Source organism: Peromyscus californicus, unplaced genomic scaffold (genome assembly GCF_007827085.1).
Source record: "Peromyscus californicus insignis strain IS unplaced genomic scaffold, ASM782708v3 Scaffold_13__1_contigs__length_99412109, whole genome shotgun sequence".
NCBI classification, from domain to species: domain Eukaryota; kingdom Metazoa; phylum Chordata; class Mammalia; order Rodentia; family Cricetidae; genus Peromyscus; species Peromyscus californicus.
The window spans coordinates 60,482,252-60,507,718 of NW_026294424.1; the positions used below are offsets into that span (position 1 = coordinate 60,482,252).

The 25,467-nt window shown below is 44.9% G+C and overlaps 1 protein-coding gene across 6 annotated transcripts in view; it reads right to left on the minus strand.

Annotated features, from left to right (window-relative positions):
• Apbb2 (amyloid beta precursor protein binding family B member 2) overlaps nt 1–18,542 on the minus strand; it is a 210,769-nt gene extending 192,227 nt beyond the window's left edge. For all 6 annotated transcript variants that reach the window (XM_052735031.1, XM_052735030.1, XM_052735027.1 and 3 more), the window contains exon 1: nt 18,430–18,542. The gene's annotated coding sequence lies outside the window, so the exon portion shown is untranslated. The remainder of the gene's footprint in view (nt 1–18,429) is intronic.
• Nucleotides 18,543–25,467: the final 6,925 nt, after the last annotated feature.

The following is a 25,467-nucleotide window of genomic DNA, read 5'->3' on the forward strand; positions in this document are numbered from 1 at the left end:
CACATTCTCAGGTTAAAGCCCCTGCGCTAGTAAGTCAAAAAGTAAGAAAATGGCGTTCTTTAAAAACTCGTCCAGTTTGGGTTTGAAAGGTCCTCCCCAGGCTCACGTGTTGGAACAGTTGGTCCCCGGCTGGAAGGCTGGCCCCTGGGGGTGACAGCTCAGCTTTGGATCCACCTCCCTGCTTCCACAGCAGTCAAGATGTAGCACACAACCACCTCATGCTGCCCCCACCATGAGCCACCTGTCATGCCCTCCCAGCCATGATGCACTGGACTGGGAGCGGAAATAAATCCTGTTCCCTTAGCTCTTTGCTTTCTGTCAGGTATTTGGTCACAGCGAAGAAAAAGTTCTATACCACTCTCGCAACATATCTCATCTACAATATCCTAGCCACCTGTCACCCCAGTACTCCTAAGCCCTCACAACGGATCGGGGGCCTGACCTCATCAATTCATCCTCCAAAGCTACAAGCTGAGATTCTCTGCTGTCACCGCCACCGCCACCACCTGGATCTGGGTGAGCTTTCACTGATGCCCAGGGACGCCTGCAATGCATCTTCCCATTGCCGTCTGCCGCCCCACCCCCACCCTGCTATGCCTGCAGAGTCCTGCATCCTCTACCGTCACTACCATCCACACGGATCCCAGATCACCATGAGCCACGTGAGGGCCACCATCTCTCCTGACCTCCATCTCACCACCTTCTGTGAGCAGTTCTCTGAGTGAGACAGCTAACTTCCGTTTCCTAACTAGACAGGGCACCTAACACTTCAGGCTTGTGTGGGAATTAGACAGGTCAGCATGTGTAAAGCACTTGGAAAAGTGGAGCGACAGTGAAGACTGTGTGTTAACTGTCTAATTGGACGTAAGGCACATTCAACAGGAGGGAAAAAAATCCCACCTGGTATTGCAAGGCAACTACCCAGAGGCAGTAAGGTCATGAACTTTGGAGAGGCACCTACTACCACCACTTTCTTAAATGAGCCTAATTCCTAATTGCACCCCAAATATTTATTTCACCTCTCATCAAAGAAATGCATCTTTGCAGCAGATGGAGACCCTTATGGAAAACCACCACTAAACAAATGTAGCCCCAGTTGATACATCTTCAGCACAATTTCTGTACCTAAGAATCAGGGAACATTCAGGAGGAGAGGGAAGAAAGATGGTAAGAGCCACCGGGACCAGGAAAGCTGCTGTGAGATTTTATCTCCTAGAAACGACGAAGGGGCTTCAAACATGATGCTTCAACAACACAACTGCCTAAACAAGACCTCAGCAAGGACACACACCGATAGACATGCTAACATGGAAGGGGACCATCGCACAGGGCCCCACTCCGGGATGAAGAACTTCAGCAAGACTGTGGACAGCAAGAGATACAGTCTTCCTTAGGGAAGATGAGCCCCTCACTAGCTATCCAATACCAGTGGTCAGCCCTGAAACCATGTATGTACAGCATTAAATGGACTATTTCTATATTTAAATGTGTGTGTGTGTGTATAAGAGAGAGACAGAGAGAGAGAGAGAGTGAGTGTGTGTGTGTGTGTGTGTGTGTGTGTGTGTGTGTGTGTGTGTATGAGTGTGTGTAAAACAATAACTATTAATGAAAAAGAGAACATGAACTCAAGAGGGATCGAGGGAAGATACATGGGAGAGTTTAAACGGAGGACAGGGAAGGGAGAAAGTGACATAATTATATTTTTGTTTTTAAAATAATAATAATTAAAAAAGACTGTGTTCAGTGCTATCATCACATCATTAGTTATTTTAAGAGCTTCCATCCACCAACTTAAAAACAAAAACCATGACGAGTGCTAAAGAACACCTGGCTCAATCTGGCCAAACTAACCAATTCACCCCAGTTCACCCCTGCATGATCTGTTCTCTACCACTTGATTCCTAAGGGGCCCCAGACCTGGTCCAGCTTTTCGGGGAGCTCACTGAATGTTTCCCATGTGCAAGGGTCTTTGTTTTCTGGGCTTGGGCTGGCCTGCCTCCTATGGGGCATGCGCAGCACCGCCCAGTTCCTCAGTTTGTGTTCCAGTGACTCCTAACCGGAGCATCATGAATTCTCCAGACAGCACAGAAGGGAGTCTGGCGTTTTCTGTAATCCTGTCCAAAAATATCTGGGGTTAAAAGAAATACCCTTTCCAATGGGGAAAATGAGGCAGTCCAAACACGTGGCCACGTCTTGGGGTTCTGGGTTCTAGTTCTTGGATGCTCTTCTGGGAATGTCAGAAGCTACACCCATCAAGTCTCACCTACACCACTGCCTAGACACAAACGGATCAAGGATAGCAGACATGCTTACATGGATGGAGACAGCCCAGGAGGCCTCAACCCAACACAAAGAACTACAGGCCACGAAGGAATGCTGAGAGAGAGCAGGAGAAACAGTCTTCCCCAGGGAAGAGCACACCAACTGGTTATCCCATACCAAATGGTCAGCCCTGGAAAGACAGACATGCAGGGAACAGTACACAGACTGGGCAGGTTGAGTTATATATTTAGGAATAGCTATGTACATACATATACATATGTATATAACAACGATGCATGGAAAAAGAGGTCATGAATTTAAGAGAGCACGGAGGGGTGTATGAGAGGGTTTGAAGGAGGAAAGGGAAAATGATGTAATTACATTGTAATCTTAAAAAATAAAGAAGAAAGAGGGTGCAGAGGGTAACCCCAAGTTTCCCTTTTGTCAATGAATGCCCCAAATCCTTCTAGGTCTCAAATTACAAGGCTATGACTAAAAGTGGGATTTATATTAGATGATGTTCCAAGTCCCTTTCTCTCTCCAATGTATCTCCCCATGACTTACTATCTTTTTTCCCTAATGGTCTAGCAGATGATTTTCATTTCCTATCCTATCTCCATGAGGCACGTCAGTGACCATTCCTACCTTCCATATCTGCATGAGACATGGAAAGTCTAACATGATAAAGAAGAAAATCCAATTACTTTCCTTACCCCACCTGGGCAACTGAGCATCCCAAGATAATTTTTTCCCCATAAATGTACAGAGCCTCAAATTTCTCTAAGTCACCAGCTTGGAACCTAGCCACAATACATTTTGGAAAGAGGCAGAAAATTTAATAACACCATTACCCTGAAATCCAATAAAGCCCGTTGGAGCTCCACATTTTCAAGAAATCAGACTATTGATGCTATTATCCCAAGTGTAGCTATCGTTTCTGCCACAGCCATAAACACATGCAATGTACTTCACCAGAAAGTGAGACTGTCATTAAAAAAGCCCTAAGAAGATACCGCCCGTGAACAGCAGCTTGGCGGGACTTGCTCCGGGGAGTTCATACACCTAAGTTCATTTATTCTGAAAGTTACATTTCTAAGTCTGCAACTCATCACTCTCGACTGTGAACACTTTGCAATCCAAGGCATTACATTCTCCTTTCAGAGGTTGTTTTCAAGCAGGCTAACGGTCATCCTGAAGATCACAGACATTATGAATCCATCACAGCATATAGGAAAAGGCTCATAATAGCTTTCCATTTACTACATCTAACATTGTGTTTGGTTTTCAGTATCAGAAAACCTATCTAGGAACAGATTCAACAAGTAAGGACTTGGGATGCTCAGGGCTGCTGGCCATGGCTAAATCCAACAATGTCAAGGCAGCCATCTCTCTATGGCTCTTGGTCTTTCCTTTATTCTTGTCCCCCTTATGGTGACAGGATGGCTGCTTTGATTTGGTCACCTCATCAGCTTCCAAGGACAAAAGAAGGGAAAAGTGACATTTATAGACTAATTTGTCACGGTTTATCAGGATGCTAAACACTTTGCCTGAAGCCCCACCCTTACTCCATTGGACTTATTCTAGGGCCTTAATGATTAGAATGAAGTCATATAGCTACAGGGAATTCTGGGAAATTGGGCCTTGGGATTGTTATGTTGGCTTAGACTATCTACTGCCAGGCTCACAATCACGCCACTCTCAATTCAGTCAAGTTTATGATGGAAAACAGAATGGGTCATGTAATGAGTCTTTCTCTGTCTAGTCAGGTCTCAAATAATGACACAAAGATTTCTTATTAATTATGAAAGCTAGGCCTGTAGCTTAGGCTTGTTTCTAACTAGCTCCTATAACTTAAATTAACCCATTAATCTACCTTCTATCATGTGGCATTACTGCCCTTCCATCTTGCACCTCCTGTTTCCTCTCTGTGTCTCCTGTGCACCTAGATTCTCCTCCTCTTCCTTCTCCCCAGAAATCCCACCTATACCTCCTGCCGAGCTATTGTCAGAGCTTTCATAATTAATAAGAAGTCTCTGTGTCATTACTTAGGAGTTGATGGGACAGAGAAAAAACTTGTTATAGGGTTATGGGCACTGAGTAAGCTCCTAATATGTTCTTGTTTTGAGGGTCCATTCTGGGAGTAAGAAAAGCTTCCAATGAAGAAGGCAATTATAGTATTTCTAGGTATTGTATGAAAGCACCTACAACATAGAAAAAATACTTTAATAAAAATAACAACAACAACAACAATAACAACAGGAAGAGGAAGAGGAAGGAGTTAAATCTATGAGCTCACATATTCTGGTTTTCCTCTGCTTACACAAACAGGCATAAACTGGCAGTCAAATGGCCAGCAGGGGTATGAATGAAATCTTGCTGCTGTGAACTCAGACACAGCCTGAGCACTAAGAAACTCTGCTTAGGGCCAGGCTCCTCACTCCCCCAGGAAGGGCCTGTGAGCTGCAAAGTAGATGCCTAGGATGTAAGGCAAGGAAGACTCCCCCTAAAGGTACTGTCCCCTAAAGGTGATGCTCAGTCCCCATCCCCTCCTGCCCCTGCTCAATCACACAGGCACATGCAGTTAGCATCCTGCATCCCATCAGAGCAAGCCTCATGCCTCCTCAACCTTCAGGGCCTTCTCACTGGGAAATTAACACTCTTCAGTGAGACCCTTGAGTACCATTGGGCTCAGGCACTTTTTCCAACATCACCCGCCACCCACTATGCACACTCTGCTACCTTGTCCCATCCCAAACCCTGAACACACTACACTCAGCCCCTTCAGCTGAGACCAAGCTTTCCCCAGTTCTTCTCAGGCTGGGCTCTTTACCCACGCTTCTGATCTCTAGTTAAAATCATTTGGTAAGATCGACCGTGGCACCCAGCGTTATGTGGCCCAGTCACCCTCTATCTAATTGCCCCACATGTCCATGATCCACAAAGCTTCTCTGCTGGAAGTCTGCTTTCTGTCCATCCTCCATCCCTGGCGGTCTTCTCTAGCCTCCTCAGTTCTCCTGCTCAGCATCAAGCCCACTCTCACCATCCAGGATTTGTTTGATGTATGTCACCTCTAGTTTCTCCAGTGATACTGTCCACAAGAACAGCCTGTCTTAAGTGTTCTTGTGGCTTTAAAAAAATATCAACAAGGGAGGGAGGGTTTATTTTGGCTCCAGTTTGAGGAATACAGTCCATCATGGCAGGCAGCTCTGCGGCAATGGGAGTAGGCAGTGGGAATTCCTCATCTCCGAACATCTCAGTGGAACAGGAAGCAGAGGTGGGATAACACCATCTCACCAGATCCTGACCCTGGCACATTGGCCCTTCCAACTTCTCATTCTTCTCCATCTAAAGGAGGCGGCACACAGTGGGTCACAACAAAGACTGTAGAACTACATTCCAATTTTATCTCCACGACTTCCTGTATAGCCTTAAACAACATACTTATTGTCTCTGTACCTCAGTTTCTTCATGTGACATTGAGGGATGATGGTAGTAACTATGACACAAGATTAAAGTAATGTATATGATGAAATGCGAGCTGTTTCTATGTATTAGACTTAATATTATTATGAACATATTCTCTGTTCTTACCAGGGCATGTGCCCTGCTGGCCCTTTCCCATCTGATCCAGTGTGTCATGTCCCTCCATAACATCCCACTTCCTGTGACCTCCAAAGACCATCCATGGCACCCTGAGTCCCACATCTGACCTGCCAGCTACATGACCTGAACCACATCCACTCACACAACACTACATTCCAGTAGAGGGAGTGTCTCTCTTCTCTTTATTGGCCCACCTCTCCTCTAGGCTGATATGAGACATAATTTGATTGTAAATAACACAATTATGGTCACCACTGGTCACAGGTACAGTAGAAAACACACTGTGGGGTAAATAACTCCCAGTGATGTCAGGACAACCCTTGGACTCCGGCAGGTGGAATCTAAACACCCTGTGATCTAAGCTTTATTTTCCCCTCAAGCAGAAAGCTTCTATCTTCTGATGCCCCTCAAACAATAGGAAATGTTCTTTGCTTCCGCTAAGCTCCTGTGGCAGGACAGGGCTGTAGTGGGATGCATGGTTTCGGTGTTAGCCAATCTGCCGATTTTATTTTTTTTTTATTTTTTTTTTTATTTTTTTTTTTATTTTTTTTAATCTGCCGATTTTAATGGTATCAAGTTCCAGATAGGCAGCATGAAACCTAAGCTCTCTGGGGACTCACTCTGCACCCTGGGAGCCAGGGACCAAGTTCCCCAGTTATCAGATGACAGAAAAGAAGGATTCATGGGGAAAACAAGCGAAAAACCTGTGGATTTCACTTTCCATAAACCTGAGAGATCACTGACTTTAGAAACCAGATATTCTGAGGAGTGTTCGGTGGTATGGGCTCATTATTCCTCACTTATAGTCATGCAGAAAGGTCTAGAAGTGTAGAAGCTAGCCATAAGCTCTGAAACACACCAGGTCATCCCTTTCAGAATCCCATCAGTTCTATTTTGTAAGGATTTCTACAGCTTTCATTTGACTCATCAGGTTCACTCCCTTCAAAGCAATTCTGGGTTTATATAAACAGGCTAGAAAACCTGGAGAAATTATTCTACTGGCTTCAGAAGCCCACCCCCCACCCGCCCCATGCAGCTGACCACTTCCCTGGGGCTGCACTAGGAAGGGGGATCTCTTTGTTGTTTGATACAGGGTGTCACTTGTAGCCCAGGCTGGCCTTGAACTCAAATCAAGGGCTCAACACACAGGTTCCCTCAACTAGCCAGAGAAAGGAAAGGGAAGACACACACAATTCCCTCCATAGACGGCTTTCCAAGCCTTCTGCCCTGGAATAGGGAACAAGCAGGCTCCTTGTGGGAGGGCCAATTCCTGCTACTGAAGTCTTGCCACAGGGCTTTTTAGCTTGGCCCTCTGTTGTTGAAGGGGACCATGCTTACCCCAGAGCACCCGGGTGAGAGGGATGCTTGCTTACCATATCAAAGTAATATTCCAAGCCAGGTATGTAACACATGCCTGTGAATCCAGCCGTCAGGGTGCTGAAGCAGGACAATCATGAGCTTGACGCCAGCCTGGACTACATAGCAAGGCCTTGCCTGAAAATGCAAACATACGTACATATGTACATACATACATACATATGTACATTAACCTTTGCTTAGAGGAGAAGACGGGACATTTGAGGAAACAAAAATAAAACAGAAGTAAACTCACAAAGAAGACATTTTAATGTCCTGTCAAAATTCACTTCTCTCTTCAGAGAAAGATAAATATATACACATAAGCTTATGTTATTATATGTAACTAAGTCACTGGATATATGAAACATGGTCCAGTATGAGTGAGTCCCTAAAAATAAAGGTAACAGGCAGGCCTCCAGGTTACAGTCTAGACTGGAGTACACAGATTCTGAGACCTGGCCAAGAGGTGTGTCCTGAGGGATGAGCTGACACCACGTGCCTGCACTCCACCACACAGGAGAGTGGTGACTTGCATGTGTAGCATCTCTATAGATAGCTTCGCAAACACCTAATGACTGAGTTAATATTTATTTGCCACTTACTATGTTTAAAAGTTGTATAGAAATCAGTCATTGCAAACTGATGCCTCAGAGGTCTTAAATTCTTTCCTCAGAGTACAGTGATAAAGTTACCAGTCGTTATGGTGAGTGGAGATCACCAGGAAGGAGTCTGATGCTTCGCAGAGATGGACAAAATGAACAGGACACCATTGAATAGGATACCATTTCTTAAAAAGCACAGACTTTTACACACGTGTAAAAAGCCTGGCAACCAAGATTCTCATGACTCACAGAGAAGAAAGAGTCATACATCAGCAAGAGGAAGTCAAGCTCTCCAAACGGAAGCAACAGGTCTGGAGATAATGGAGTCAGATAACATGAGGTCCCCAAGCCAAAGAGTAGATGCCCTGACACCATGAGACTAGACACAATGACCCAATGGGCACCAAGATGTCATGAGGGCAACGGAGAAACTGCCCTGTTTGCACACTCCTACTCAGGTGGGATCAAATAACCCTACAGATACATCCCCTCAGAATCGGGGGATAATACCAAATCAGAAACCAAGAAGGCACAGACAATGCACGCAGCACATTAACCTAGAAATAGTATAGCCAGTCTCCAAACAAGTTAGAAATATATTGAAATAATTAGAAAAAAAGCAAAAATGGACTTAACATAAAAGGACTCTGGTGAGCCTGCAAACAAATGTCATAAACCTACAAAATATCCTGAGAGTGAAGACAGAAGAGAAGATAAATACGTATTTCACTAAAATGAATAATTAAATGGGTCTCAAGACCAACATACAAAAATCAATTGTTTCCAAATACTGTAATAAATAATTTAAAATCCTGTGTGTGTGTGTGTGTGTGTGTGTGTGTGTGTGTGTGTGTGTGTGTCTCAGTAATAAGCACAAGCGTAAGGAGTGGAATTTGATCCCAAGCACCCATATAAAAGCCAGGCACTGCAGCACATGCCTGTGACACCAGTGTTGAGGGACAGGGAAAATCCCTGAACCTCACTGGCCAGGAAGTCTAGCTGCTGTGGAACAATCCTTTTGTACACTGTGAAGATATGTTACTCTCATTGTTAATAAAAAGCTGATTGACCAATGGCTAGGCAGGATTTTTGGGGCAGAGAGAATGCTGGGAAGAAGAGGGGTGGAATCTTAGGAGTCAGGAGAGATGCCATGAGAGGCAGAGCGAGCAGGATGGGAAGTATACAGATGAGGTAAATGAGCCTCGCGTAGCACATAGACGAATAGAAATGGGTTAAGTTATAAGAAGTAGCTAAAAAACAAGCCTAAGCTATCAGCTGAGCATTTATAATTAATATTAAGCCTCTGTGTGGTTATTTGGGAGCAGCTGGCTGAACAGAACTGATCAGCCTACTCTTCCTACACCTAGCTGAATCAGCAAGCCCCAAGTTCCAGTAGAGTCTGTCTCAAGAAATGCAGATGGTTTCTGAGGACATAAGGATGACCAATTGCCTCCATGCATTTATATATGTGTGCATGTACACACACACAAATACACCCTCCCCACACAAATGCATACACACACACACACACACAAAAAAAAAAAAAAAAAAAAAATTTAAAAAGAGGAAAGTATCCCATCAGTCACAATAGCATCAAAATATTTAGGAATAGATTTTGTTGACAGGAGTGTAAGCTGTTAACACTGCAAACTCTAAAGACCAGTGAAAGACAGAAAACCAAAACAGACAGAAAATGAGTTCCTGTCTGGAAGAAAATACCATTGAAATAGTTCCCAAATGATCCAGAGAGAAAAGGCACTCCCCACCAAGTCCACAGGCTTCTCTGCAGAAGCTGCCAAATTGGTCCTCAAAGGAGAAGTCTTTCCAACAAATACCAAACAGTAAATTCAGAGGCCAACACTGGCTTACACACAGAACTTTAATTAATCAAACGTAAGAGCTAAAAATATAAAATTTTGAGGAAAAAAAGAACTACATGGGTAAATCTCCAACAGTTTGGTAATGATTGGTTTTATATATATATATATATATATATATATATATATAAATGTATATGTATATATATGTGTGTGATTGATATATATATCTATATATATATAGATATATAGATATATATATCTCACATATATATCACACCAACTACAGGGTAGGGATTAGGAGAGACAAATAAATGGTACATCATCAAAATTCAAAAGTGTTGTGCTTAGAAGGACATCTCACAGGAGTAAAAGCCTCCGCAGGAAGCTGGGGGCTAAGAAGAGTCTGCTATCCAGCAAAAGGAACCCTTACAGTCTAACAACGAAAGACAAGAGACTCGAGTTTGCAAAGACCTAAGGCTTTGAGTATTTCTCTAAAATGAGCCTCCAAAAAAAAAAAAAAATGCCCAACAGCATCTTTATTAGGGAAATACAAATAATACCTGCAATTATTAACACATGAGAGTTGGTAGGGTGGTTATAACCAAAACACACATAGGAACAAGGTTGGGAGGAATGGGAGGAAACAGGCACCCATAGACCAGCAAAAGTGTCCAGCTGTTCTCTAAAACCCTTGAGCAGCTCCTCAAACACGAAGCAGAACAAGCCGGCAATTACACTCTCAGATAAAGCCCAAGAGACGGTAAAACACGTGCTACCTGGAAACATATATAGAAATTTCACAGTTACAGTACTCATTGTGACAAGAAGCAGAAATAACTTAAATGCCCGTGACGAATGAACGGGTAACAAGCGTGGCATGTATATTAACAACAAATGCCATTTGGCAATAACAAAAGAATGGTGTACCACATGGATGAATGTTGAAAGTACTATGCTACATAACAAAAGTTCATAGACATAATTCCATTTATATAAAATGTTCAGGATAGGCAAATCCATTGAGACAAAACAGATCTGTGATCACGTAGAAAGAAGGGGAGGAATGTGAATGATGAGCTAACGGTGGCCCCGTGATTTCTTTTAGAGTAGAAATTACCCAAGAATCCCACAGTGGTGTTGGTCACACAACTTTGTAAGTATATTAAACACCTCTAAACTTTCTACTTAAGAGTCTGAATAATATGTAAACAAATTATATCCTGTGAAGGGTAGAATTTCAATAATACACTAGAAAAAGTCAAAGAGAATTTATGACCTAGAATAGCTTGGTCAGTGACTATAATCACTCAGCTAGCACAGAGTTCGCTCCAAAAGGGGGTGGAGATGTGTCAGCAATACAATGTTTTAGGGCCTCATATTTTCTTTTACTGTACGCTTGCCTCTTCATCCTATAAAGTAACAAAAAATTTGACCCTTCCGGCTAGTGTAATTGCACCAATTCTGATAGGGTTCATTTGTTTGAGGGCAGGGTTCTGTGCTTTTTCTATGTATGTGTGTATACAAGCACTCATGTGGTTTGTGTCTATAAGTCCTATAAGTAGTAAAAAGCAAAGGAAAAGGTCGAGGCATGGAAGAAAAAAGGATGGACATGGCCTCTGTCTCTGGATAGTGACTATTAACCATGGGACCCATGAGGGTTGCTTTCCATGGCCTCGTGGACTCTGTAATAAAGACTTCAGAGGAGGAGGTACCCTGAATTATCTCAGACTCTGACTTACAGTCACAATTGTCTTTGCAAGTACAAGGCAGGGAGATCTGACTACCAATGACAAGGGGAATGTGAGCTTCGGGAAGATGGCTCTACCCAAGTCAAAGAACACAGGCAGCCATGAGAAGCAGAACAGTCAAAGCCGTGCATTCTCCTGAGGAGTCAGCCCGGCTCACACTATGGCCTGAACCCTGTGTCTCTTGAAAACTTGCAGTCTCCCAAACTGTAAGAGAATAATTCGTGTTGTTTTAATTATTAAATGTGCAGCGAGTTGGAAGAGCAGCCATAAGAAACAAAAGAGCAGAAAAGAGGGATTTTGTGACTTAGCCTTGAGGGTCACAAAGAAACCCAACAACAAAACACACTGGGACATACAAATGACCTTCTGGGGTGCAGAGGAGGACAGTAGGGACTAATCAAGAGAGAGATGGTGAAACCAGGTAGGTGGGAACCACAGGGCTGTTACCAGAACCAAGAAAGAGTCCTGAACACAAGTGCAGCAGCAGAACCAATGTGGAGAAAGCTGTAGCATGAAGAAATTCCCCTTCTTGTTGCTGTGTAAATCAGAAAGCACTCCTTCCATCACTCAGTATTTTTCTACTGAGCTCTAACTATGGGTCAGGTCCTGTTCTCTAATCACATTCAGAATGGTTCCTCGGAATTCTGCTATCAGAAGCATTTGCACAATTACGCCAGGAAATGGATGTAAATCTGGTTTGTTTAGCAAACCAGATCACCATTACGGTGTAAGAGCATTTTCTATTTCTGTTAACTGCGATTATGCATTCAAATTACTACATGTACTTGACTGTGATGGCTCTCATTTAAATGGTCTTTGTCTCGGCCTATTTGCATGCTATTTTAAACAGTTAAAAATCCCCAAGTTAAACACTACTTACTAGCTGTGCTGGCTAGTTTTAGTTCAACTTGACAAAAGCTAAAGTCATTGGAAAGAAGGAAGCCTCAGTTGAGAAAACGGCTCCATGAGGTTGGGCTGTACACAAGCCCTTAGAGTATTTTCTTAATTATTGATGTGGGACGGTCTAGCTCATTTGCCGGCCCTGGGCTTGTGGTCCTGGGTTCTACAAGAAAGCAGGCTGAACAAGCCAGAAAGCAGCATCCCACAACGGCCTCTGCATCAGCTCCTGCCTCCAGGGTCCTGCTATTTGAGCTCCTGCCCTGACTTCCTTCAAGGATAGAATATGATGTGGAAGTGCGAGTCAAATGAACCCTTTCCTCCCCAGCTTGCTTTTGGTCATGGTGTTTGATCACAGCAATAGCAACCCTGACGAAGACACTAGCCGACAGTATCCCGAGTTCTATGTCTTGAGTACATTTGCTACTTCTCCCTTGGTCCTCCCTCCAGCAAGACTTCATCTGCATGCCTCTCTCTGGAAAGCAAAAGTAGCAGAGTTTTTGAGCCCATGCTTTCCCATCAGCCAGTCCAGCTCCTTGGCTTACAGATGTCAAAAGTGATACTCAAGTTGGGTTAGATGACTTGGCCACAGCCCTGAGGCCTAAGCATGAGGTGCAGGGTTGGGCCTAAGGCCCCGCCTCCCAGTGACAGCCTCTCCCACCATCACAAGGCTGCCGCTCTTGAACGTCAGCCCAAGGAATCTGTCTTATATTTCACCTCCCTACACTGTTGCCACATGAAAAGTTAGGCCAGTTGTCTCTTCAAAGATTGACTTGAACCTTAAAACTAAGACACACCAAAAATAATGAAAACAGGTCACACTTTCAATACATATTCAACACTGAAATTTTTCACTTGGGCTGCTGGACAGGGGGTTAAATGTGAAGCCTCAGTGAGGCAGTTTGGATAGAAATGGCCCCTTACAGACTCATAGGGAGTGGCCTTATTTGAAAGGATTGGGACTGTGGCCTTGCTGGAGTAGGGACAGGCTTATTGGAGGAAGTGTGTCACCAGGGTTGAGTTTTGAGGTTTCAGGGCTCCAACCAGGCCCAGTGTTACTCTCTCTTCCTGCTGCTGATCCAGGTGTAGAACTCTTGGTTCTTCTCCAGCACCATGTCTGCCTACATGACACTATGCTTCTCACCATGACGATAATGGATTAAACCTCTGAAACTGTAAGCCAGCCCCAATTAAATGCATTCCCCTATAAGAGTTGCCCTGGTTCTGGTGTCTCTTCACAGCCATAGTACATTAACTAAAACACTCAGTTTTAGGGAAATATGAGGAGATGCAAACAGTTAAGAGATTCCCATTGCTGGGGATGACCCTGTCCTTTCTCTAGTGAGATGGGCCCACAGGAAAATGCTAAAGCTGGGAGGTTCAGGCATCTCCAAGAACACCTGCACAGATCCAGGAACTTCTTGAGCATACACAAGTAAATCTTTTAGCTGAACAATTTCACCTTCATAAAATTGATTATTTTTACTGGAAATAAGTTTTTCCATACAATATATTCTGATCACGGTTTCCCCTCCCTCTTCTCCTCCCAGATCCTCCCTACCTCCCTGTCTGTCCAACTTCACACCTTCTTTCTTTCTCTCTTCAGAAAACAAACTGGCAATAAATAAATAAATAAAACAAAGAAAAACATACACACACAATCAAAAACTATAATACACAAGCAAAAGACAAATAAGGTGTTTTTTTTTTTAAATGCCCAAATAAAGTATTATGAGACAAAAAAAAAAAAATCTCCAAAAATACCATTGAGTTCATTTTGTGCTGGTCATCCACTGCTGGGCATGGGGCCTGCTCCTAAGTGTGGTCTGTACACACAGTGAGACTCCACTGGATAAAACTACTTTTCCCTGTGGGCAGCTGTGAGGTGGGGATAACTTCCGGGTAAGGGATGGGGCTTGTGTCCACTTCCCTGCTCAGTGCTGGAGCCCATTTGGCTTGCACCGATGATGCACACCGCCACAGGCTTGTGAGTTCACACGTGTGCCAGTCCTGCTGTGTCTGGAAGACACTGTTTCCTCAGTGGCATCCATCACTCCGGCTCTTACACTCTGATTGTCTCCTCTTCTGCACAGCTCCCTGAGCCCTGAGGGGAGGCATTTGATGGAGACATCCCATTTAGGTCTGAGTGTCCAAGGTCTCTCACACTCTGTACACCATCCAGATTTGGGTCTCTGTGTTAGTTTCCATCTCCTGCAGGAGGAAGCTTCACCAATGACACTTATCTGAGCCCAGCCCAGGGTGGCCCATAAGGCATTTCTTTCTTTCTTTCTTTCTTTCTTTCTTTCTTTCTTTCTTTCTTTCTTTCTTTCTTTCTTTCTTTCTTTCTTTCTTTCTTTCTTTCTTTCTTTCTTTTTCTTTCTCTTTCTCTCTTTCTCTCTTTTTCTCTTCCCTCCTTCTTCCTCCTTCTTCCTCCTCCTCCCTCTTCCTCCCTCCTCCTCCTCTTTCTTCTTCTAAATATTGTAGGAATTCTGGGCAGTGATGAATCTCAAAGGACCACAAAAGGAAAACTCCCTTGATGTTGTTAAGTTATGGGTTGCTGTAAATGATGGTTTCATTCATAAAAGGTCATGAAGTATACCTTCACACACGGAAAAATCGAGTATCATCAGAAGGATCCACATGAAGTGCCTTATAGATCAAGTTCATCCGCCAGACTGGGAAGGCGCATGCAAGATGTCATCACGGTTTCTTCCCGTGCGGTCCTGCTACATCCACACATGATTTTAAAAGACAGGGATGGTGGGTGCTGCTGTCATTTTAAGATCTGTTGTCTCTAACCTCTCCCAACTCCCACACGCACTCATTCAAAATCTTGACTTCCCCAGGGACCCCAGCTTCTCTGACCTTCACAATCCTGCCTCATGCACAGGGCAAACTGCCTTAGCAAGTCCTTCTTGGGGACCACATCCTGTCTTGGCTCTTCTGGGCACTGAGACTCACTTGGCTGTTAGCAACCTTGGATTAAGTCGTCTACTACGTATGATCAAATTTGAAGGCGGAGGGACTGTAGGGCTTGGGGTTGGGTAACTATCCAAGAGCTCAGGGCCTGATGTCCATGGCTACAGTGGTGGCTTCAGACATGCAAAGAGAGAGACAGCTGGACGCAACAACAACAAGCTATGACGCAACTATATTAGCAATTCTTAGAATACTTTCAAACTCGGGTCTTAACAAAAGCACAAGTATCTGTTTTAAAAGATCAGGAAATGTCAGCTGTGGCTCCTTCATTTCCTATTCTGAGGCTCAGTGGATGCCAGTCCACATTCCATTACAGAGGAACATCCTCCCGTGTGAAAGGATACTTACTGCTGCAAGGCAGATCCCCAAACAGAAGGAAAATCAAAACTCCAATTTGACACAAGAGCCTCAAAAACAACCCAAAGTATAGCAGTGTGTACTGCCAACCCTTGACTGCTATTCTGATCACGCTTGATGATAAAATTATAAACACAAGAGATATTTTTGTTGTTGTTTCCTGTGAAATACTACCCAGGGAACAGTATGACCTTACTAAGACACAGGCCTGGCACTGGAGCCTGAATAATCTTAGTTTCCTTGCCTTCTGTGAGAAAGGCAAGGAAAGGGCCACTGAGTCTAAGGTTGCCTAGAAGCCAGGGTGCAGATCTCCACAAGCAAACCCATGGAGTCATCAGGATAAGCGAGAAACAAAGGAGAGAAGAAGAGAATGTTAAAGAGAATGGGCCACACGGATAATGGAGGCTGCTGAGGCAGGGACTGAGGAGTGATGCCAGAAACAAACAAACAAACAAACAACACAGAGCTGGAAATAAGAGGGGAGAGCTACCTTCTAGCTCCTGGGATGGGCAATTCCAGGTGACATACAACCCTTGGAAAAGGAGGTCATTTACTCTCTTTCCATCCCAAAAAGACACGTGACCTTCTTTTTTTTTTTTTTTTTTTTTTTTTTTTGGTTTTTCGAGACAGGGTTTCTCTGTGTAGCTTTGCGCCTTTCCTGGGACTCACTTGGTAGTCCAGGCTGGCCTCGAACTCACAGAGATCCGCCTGGCTCTGCCTCCCGAGTGCTGGGATTAAAGGCGTGCGCCACCACCGCCCGGCTCACATGTGACCTTCTTAGCGGGAGCCTTGGAGCAGCAATTGGAAGCCTCCTCCTCTGGGAGGTCAGCTAGATATGTGTGGCCCAGTGAAAGTGGGGTAGGGATCGTTTTCTCCTAGAGAGCTCCAGGTAGGAGACACCTCTGGAGGGAAAGAAGTGATTCCTTGAAAGTTACAGGCAGCACAGGCCTGTGCAACTCAGAACGTTACAGAACATTCTAGAAAACCGCATGGCTGGCAGGTGGTGTGTCTGTTCCCAGACGGTGGGGGAAAAGCGTTTCCACAAACACGAGTCTTCTGTATAGATTTATTTCCTCCTCTCCCTCTCAGAGCCCAAGCAATGGAACTGTAATCATTTTGAAGGAAGAATCCCCCTCACAACACTTTTGAGCGGGGGCCCCATGAAATTAGCATTTTTGTAGGCCAAGAAGGAAATGTCAGATCCTACCAAGGCACGTGGATCAATAGTGGTACATGCCTATAAGCTTCCCCTTACGGAAGGGGTAGGGAACCCCCACCCCCCACTAAGATCATAGTTTATTTCAGCTTTGAGGGTAAGGGACAAAATAGAGATTACATAGGAACTTACATAACCACTTAAAATGTTAAAGTTTAAAAATATAGAAATCCACCCTCAGCTCCCACAGGCATTGGCCACAGTGTGTCCGTCTCCCTTCACAGCACCCAGGTACACGTGTTACCCTGGTGACGCTCTTTCCAAAAGCAGCTCATTTTACTTTTTGTTTGAATTATGTTTTTAAAGATTTCTTTCTTTTTATTTCATGTGTATGGGTACTTTGCCTGCATGTATGTATGTGCACCAAATGTGTGCCTGGTATCACCAGAGGCCAGAAGAGGACAAGGATCCCTGGGACTGGAGTTACAGATGCTTTTGAGTCACCCTGTGGCTGCTGTTAAGCAAACCCGGGTCAGTCCTCAAGAAGAACAGCTATTTGATCACTGAGCCATCTCTCCAGCAACAGCAGAGCTCTTAGAGAGATCCCTGTTTGCCCCAAGGCTGCTGGCTGGCTGCTAGTGGTTGATGGGAACCTCTGCTATTGTGATGAGCAATCCATCCCCATGGCTGCTAAAACACCACTGCTTCCAATGACCAGGCTTACTACACAAGCGTTCCAAGAGCTTTCCAACTTTTCTAGGAAGAAAACAAAACCTGATCTGTGTGAGGAAATGGGGCTGCAGGTGAAGATAAATAAATACCACTCTAGGAGCAAAACAAGTGTGGAGGAGACATCCCAAAGCACCCCTGACCTGAGGCCAGAATTCTAGAGAGTCCAAAGGGAAGTCATGAAAATAAATGAATTATCTATACAACTAAAAGACCAAAGTAAGTAAAAAGTAAGGCGGTCAAGGACATCAACAGAGGGAGAGACCATGAGATGGGAGGTAGTCAGTTCTCTTCCTGCAATGTTCTGTTTTCAGGGGGTAAGGACCATCAGAAGAGCAACCACAGCACTTCCCAAAGCCTGCTGGAGGAGCTCCAGGGTAGAAAGGCAGAGAGCCATCCCCAGGGTCGCGTGTCTCCCCTCTGAGAGCACTGAGACACAAGAAATAAGCCATTCTACCCAAAGCACACACAACAAAGGCACACTAGCCGGTGTCTCTCTAGGACCAGAGTAGGGGTTTTTTGTTTTTGTTTTTTAATGGAATTAAAATAGTCACTGGGAAATGCTTTTTAATTTGTGGTATTCCTATTGTTTTAAATGTTTTACACATTGTGATGAAAAAAGAAAAAGCATTTCAAAGGCTATGTATGAATGAATACATTGAAACACAAAAGACCCATCTGATCTTACAGAAGTACTCGATTATAAAAATACTGATTTAGGTAACATTTTCCACCATCTGACATGAAAAACTTAGAACAAAATATCCTTCTCCATTTCTAAATACGCTCGCACATATCTTACAAGCGTTCACAGGTTAGTGTCCTGTGATATTCCCCAAGAGAAGAGAAAGGGGAGGAAGGAAAGGGAGAAGGACAGAAGGAGGAAGAGAGACACACGTGCATGGTGGCATACGTACATGAGCTGCTTGGACACCCTCGAGCCTGGGGGCACCTTCTGCCCATAGCGACAGTCAGCGTGTCAGCAGGGGACTCCGGAACTCCCAAGGACTCTGGAAACAGTGAGATGGCTAGCTGTTGGAGGAGAGGACACAAAAAAGGTAGAAATAAAACAGTCTTAGGATAATGATCACATTTTTTCATTAAAATGCTAATGATGACCAACTCCTTCCAGATAACCATGTTTATGAATTATTCATTGTCACATGCGGGAAGAAATCGCTCTGTCCCTGCAGGCAGGCATGGAGCCTGCAGAGGGTTAGCATGTGGCCCCTGCAGTGAGTGTGACAAAAGGGTAGGTCCCTAAGAGTCCCTGGTCAGGGACGTAAAGTCCGGCAATCCCACAGCATTGAGATGATTCTGCATCTCCTTAGTCAATGTCAAGGATGGTACCAGCCTGGCTCATCATGACACCTGAACTAACATCCCACTAATAATATTTTAAAAACTCAAAAGGAAAAAAGAAAATGTATTGAATTGGAGAGGCTACATGTCAAAATGATAAAGGATGGAGGGAGGGGTGGGGAGGGGGGAAGGAAGGAAGGAAAGAAGGAAAAGAGAGAGAGAGAGAGAGAGAGAGAGAGAGAGAGAGAGAAATAACACTCTAGACACATCAATTACACTCGGTGCTCCCTTCTAAAGGTAACAAATATGCACATTTTTACACATTTCTGTGGGCATTAATTAACTTACTATCATTAACGTTTCCTTTAAAAAGCACAGGTTACATCCTTACTTGAAGTCAAGCATTCAACAACAAGAAGAATAAAACAGTGACTCCATTTCAGAACAGGCCCTGTAGGGCAGTGGGTAATGCAATGATTTGATAGTCATCCAGCAGAGGCCTCCAGCCCAGACAAGAAGAGATCAGGGAATGCATCCAGGAACAAAGGGTGCCTGATGTGTCTAAGGCTGGGCTGGAGTTAGCCAACCTTGGTGCACGCCAAGACAATGGTAAAGGCAGTGGAGAGAAACTGCGTGGTGTGGCTTTCAGTTCTTGGTCCCACTCTAGAATGACACCCATGTTGTCATCCAGGGCAGAAGACTGAGCCAGCTGGCAACTCTGGACCTCTTTCGGAGACCTCTGAGCAGACCTGGTTGTAGACAGCTAAGCCTGGGTCAGATGTGGGTTTCAGATGGATTATTCTCTCTGGATGGATCCAAAGGGGCGGGGTGGAAGCAGTGTGAGTAGAGAGGCCAGCCTGCTTGTTACAACCATGCAGGCGGGAGAAGCGGTGGGAAGACTGGGATAGCGGAAGTGAGCAGGCAGGAGGGGGGAGGGGACGGGGGGGGGACAGGGGGGACGGGACTGGACTGGGATAGCAAAAGTGAGCAGGGCCAGGATGAGACAAAGCAGCACTTGGAAGCATCTAGACGCTAAAGGGAGAACAAGCTGATCAACTACATGCAGATCAACGGTAGCAGATGTGAAGTGTAGACCACCAGGGAAGGAACAGCAAGACCCAAAGGTCAGTCTGCAGCATTAGAAACTGAGGTGTGGAAGACTCGGAGGCCTGGAGAAGAAGACAACAAAATATAAAGCAGTAAGGAACTCAGAGAGAAAGGCAGAGACAGAGGCAAAGTCAAAGAATCACGGAAGGGTTATGGGCAGAGAGAAGCCTGTACCATTAGCGCCAAGAGACAGGCGCTAGCCACGACAGACCAGGAAGTCAGCCATGATCTTGTAGCGAAAAGTAGGCTACAGGGGTCTCCGGAGAAGTGCCATGGGATCCGGAGGCAAATAAAAGCAAAAACAAAAACTACTTTTGGTTTTGACACTGAAAAGTCGCTGGCCACCTTGGCTGAGGGCTGGGTTAGCGGCATGGAGGAGACAGGGAACAGCATCAACAGAGTAAGCGGGAGAGCGTGGAAAGGGGACGAGTCACTTTGTGAGGGCTGAAGTGCCGGCACATGCCCAGAGCCGTGCACTGAAGGAATCAGGAGACTGTGGAGGGAGGCGCAGAGAACCGGAGGGAGCAAGGGTGAAGAGATCGCCAGAGGCAGGAGAGTGGACAGGAGTTCAGACGAACGGACTGGCCTTGAAAAGACAACCCACACACTGGGGTATTAGAGAAGGCAGACCAAATGACATTTCCATTCTTGAGCATACACGGCAATGCACTGGGGAGCTGACAGGCCATTTGTAAAAACACTTGGGGGTGAAAGCAAGAGGACCTGAGTTCAAGTCCCCAGAGCGCACATAAAAGCTAGGTACGGCCTCATGTGCTAGTAAACGGTGGAGGGGTGCGGTGAGGGGGGGGCAGAGACGGGCAGATCCCAAGAGCTCACTGGTCAACCAGCACAGCCTAGTCAAAACAGTAAGCTCAGGTCTGTCTAGAGCCCCCATGGCAGAGACAGACAGACAGACAGACAGACACAGAGAGACCGAGAATATCCTAGAGGAGGGTTTTCAATGTCCTCCTCCGTCCCCTGCGTTTGTACACACTGACATCTGCACTTGAGCACACACACACACACACACACACACACACACACCATACACAGAAGGAAAGGAAGGGGGAAGTGAGAGTGTAAGAGCTTGGGACAGCTCTGTGGGGAAGGAGTGACAGGTGAGTAGTTGAGGAGACAGGTCTGGTCATTATTGGTCTCTGGTATGCGGCCCCCCCGCCCCCCCATGAAAACCATTTAACCCTGTTTGAAGGTAAACAAACATGCAAGGCCGGTAGCTATCAAAGCAAGGAAGCCCATTTCCCGCTAGAATTAAGGCAGTGCATTGGCGAATGGTGTGGAAGAAAGCCCTTCCTGAAACAACCTCAGGCTTTGGGTGCCCACGTTCCCACGTTTGCTTACAGTTTCAGCAACTAAAGTCATGGCTATGGCTTCACCGTCCGCCAGTCTTTGTGAGCCATGTTCCAGCATCTAAAAGCATAACCCACCTAAGCAGCAACAGGCAGACACTGGCAAATAAAAGCGGGAATGAGCGGGGGAGTGGAGTGGAGTGGACAGCGGCACCCGCCGGAGACATGCTAGCCCACTGCCTCTGAAACTGCCCACACACATTCCACCTCAGGCTTTCCCCGACAGGGTTAGGGATGCATGGAGCAACTCAGCTACTGGAATAAGTCCCGGTAACGGCAAAAGCAGGAATGTTCACCGGGGTGACAGTCTCGAAGAACCATGTGGTCTTCACTGGAGTTACCCACCATAGATCTGGTACTAAAGCCAGCAGAAGCCACTAACTGGGTCATTCATTTTTGTACCCCTGGAGCATGGAAGACAGTCAGCATGCAATAAAAGTGGAATGATTCAATAAACCAGTATATGACTGAATAATTTTCCCAGCTAAGGGGTAAGGAGGCCAATTAAATGGTGAGAACAGAAACAGCCCAGCTGTCCTACCCTGACGGACTCAAAGGAAAACTGTAAATTGCATCCAACTACATTCATTTTACACAAAAGAGAGTCTTTATGGATTCATAAATAAATAGCACAAGGCTGGGCCCTGAAATTATGGGACGATGCTCTTTAAGTGGGAAACAAGCAGATTCTGAGCAAACAAAGGAACAGGAGTTGAAGACTACATCTGTTTGCCTGCTTTGTTGTCTGTCCTTCTGGAGGGCAGGATCATCATTCTAACAGTATGGTGCCTCTCCTCCCAGATGCTCAACCTCACAGCAACCTGCCTGGCTCCAACCCATGGGGACCACAAGATAAACGGTGAGGAGAGCATCAAGCCTCACTACCTCGAAAATTCATCCCAGGGGCAGTCTACACTGCCCTGATACATTTGTGATTCCCTTTCAACACGTAAGCGCCGAGGCCTCACAGACCCTACTGAACACGTCTCACGTAGTGCACAGAAGAAGAACACTGGAATTGATATCTGTCTGGAAATAATCTCAATACTAGAGCTTCCAAAAGTGAGGGGTAGTTTACTAGTATGTGGCAGGTGGGTGGGTTTGTTTTTTGTTTTGTTTTGTTTTCCTAACTTGATCCTTCCGGTCTGATTCTGTCCATGGTCAGTAGGCAATACGCTGAGAACAATACCTCTCCAACACACTTTTTTCCAGGCTTGCACTTGACCACGGAGCGCACTGGCCGTGCAGAAACAACCCTCTGAGACAACCATTCCCCTTTCCACTCTCAAGAAGGCAAGGGAGCAAGATAAACAACACACTACTCACTTGAACACAAGCCAGGGCATGGAAGGAATCTATCTGCCAGTCCAAAGTGTTTAGTGTGCAGCTTTTTAATTACTGTATTTATGACACTATCCATAACATATTCCCCACCACAAATGCTCCAGCAGGTCATTAATCCTTGACAAGTACATTAATGTGCCCCCCTCTCCTGCAAATTCTTATTGTGCTGACGTGGGGCAAAAATGCTAAGAATTCTCTTCAAAGTAAATACTTTATGTCAACAGCCCCAGCTACCACTGGTCCTCGCTTAACTACTTCAGGATAGCATTCCTGTGCAAATATTTGGTTGATACTGACCTTAAAGATGAATTGGCAAACAAAATTTGAATACTGGCTTTGCCCAATGAACATTTTTTGGTCAGAGGAATAATGGCATGAACTACCAAGAAGGCGGTTTGTGTTCTACAAAAATAACATAGCCTGTGACTCATTAAATCACCATACACCATCATCCTGCTGTTACAACATGGTGAGATTTCTGCTTTTAAAAAAAAAAACAAAAAAAAAAAAACCAAGGAGTAAGTCCTTGAGAACGGTCAAGATTTTCACAATAATTGACAGGACTACCTGTCTCAACACTACATGGGTTTAATTTCAACCACAGAGGATTAATGTTTTTCTCTGAGAATTCGAAGTATGATTAATCATTGTTTGGTAGCAGACGGTCATCAATGACACCACTAATTATTTTGCTGTGTTGGAACATGAGCACAGGCGCTCCAAGGAGAAGGACTACGTCTGCGGTGATCCACAGGAGCTGGCTTTCTTCCACCCGGAGAAACACAGGACAAAGTGACAATCAGAAAGACCGCTGAAGCGCCCTCACCAGCTACAAACTATACTATAAAGAAACAGAGTTACAGGCAAGTTCTTGGCGCAGGCTCGGAGCCAAGATCACACGGAGACAGAGTGAAGACTGACTGTGTGTGTGTGTGTGTGTGTGTGTGTGTGTGTGTGTGTGTGTGTGTGTGTGTGTGTGTGTGTAACCTGGTAAAGGCCAGTAGCAAGGTTCTCAGAATCTTCGGGGTGCACGGGGCTTTTGTCCTCTGGCCCAAGGCCTGTCTGTGGTCGCTAGCTTTGGAAGGATGGTCCACTGCCTTCCTCTTCAGGCCGCTTCCCCTCTCACCCTGAAGAGCTACCTGAAGTCCCAAGCTTCCCTTTTCTTCAACTCAGCAATGGTTTTTAAAACCAAAGTACTGAAGTATGAGAGAACGAAGCTTAACATACCAAGCTACAAAGAAGGTCTGAAGTGTGCAAGGTGACTGAACACACAAGACTGCTCAGATGCCTTCTTTGTTTATTTCTTAGCTCTTAGAAAATTCCAGTATTAGCCCTTCAGCGTTTGAAGTCACGAAGTACAAACACAGCCAAGTCTAACCCAGGCCCTTTGATGTTCCTTGTTGAGTGACCCCCTGTTCTTCCACGAGACTTCTTTTAAGAGAAATTTAGCAAGTGAAATCTCCAGAAACGATAGAAACAGTGATTCTCCCGCAAGCTATCTCTGGAAACGCGAGAACATACTTGAAACATGGAGAACTGAGAGCTTTCTCACTGTACTTGTTAAAGGTTGTGAGGGCAATGAGCCTTTGTATCTGTAAAATGGGCTCATGATGCCTCCTCCACACAGCTCTCAGTGAGAACAGAAGACGCTAGAGAGAGAAACATGAACGAAACTTTTAAGTAGAAACAGAGTACATAACCCACCGTGACACAGCCCTATGTGATGTACATTACCCTGCCAAGGCTCTTCTCCAAGCAGTAACAATAATGATTATAATTCTTAGTATTCGAGACAGAGTCTCATGTAGCCTAGGCTGGCCTGGGCCAATTATTTTTGATAAACACTGCTTTTTAGCTAATAAATAAAATAACCTTAACCACTCAAAAAGAAATATAAAAATATTATATGACTTCCAGATTTGAGTTTTTATTCTCTATTCTGTTTTTCTGCTTGTGTTTCTTCTTTGGCATCTAGCTGACGTTCTTTCTTTCTTTATAGAATGTTCCTGGGCTTTTTCTCTTTTTAGGAATAATCTTTGTGGGAACTGTTATAGAACAAATCTGCTGTCTAGCAGTGTGTGAAACATCTTCCTATACCTTATCGTAGAGGGTCAAAGGTTCTCATGCTCACAGGTAGCACTAGAGAAACCAGGAACATTGAACCTGCAGGCTTTTCTCTTCAACGGAAGGGATTTATGTCTGTTTCTGCCAAGAAGGCTGGAAGTAGACGCAGTTAATAATCTGGTGATCTTTTGCTATCTGGAGAGCCAGGCTTTACCCAAATCCCCCCAGACTCCTGAGCATTGCTTCTCAGTCAACAGTACCCATTCTTATCAAAGAGGTCTCATGTACTTTGCAAAAGAGTCTGCTATTATGCTCACCCCAGACCCTCCCTCCCTAGACCCTTATCCTGAGCATCATTTCTTGGTTAAGAGAACCTGTTCTTATGGAAGAGGTGCTTTACAAAAAGATATGTGCTTTGCAAAGGAGTTCCCATGCAATCATGCCTTAAGCTCTGTTGTGATAACTGTCACAGGACACTTTTCTCCAAAGGTGTACCGTGCTCGAATATGTCAAAAATAAACAGCTTGGGGCCAGACTCTACAAGTGTGCCCTGGCACTGGTTGACAACGTCATGATGAACTGGATGTCACTCTTGCCTCTCATGGGTCCTTCCTCTGCCAGCCAGCGTTTGTGGGGACCCACCCCTTATTTCCCTCCAATGATTTGGTTTTCTCTTTATTTGCTTTTACTTCACTTTCAAAAACAGAGGCAGAACATTCTGCAAGGCAGCCAGCACTCAGGAGACAGGCAGGCAGATTTCTATGAGTTCGA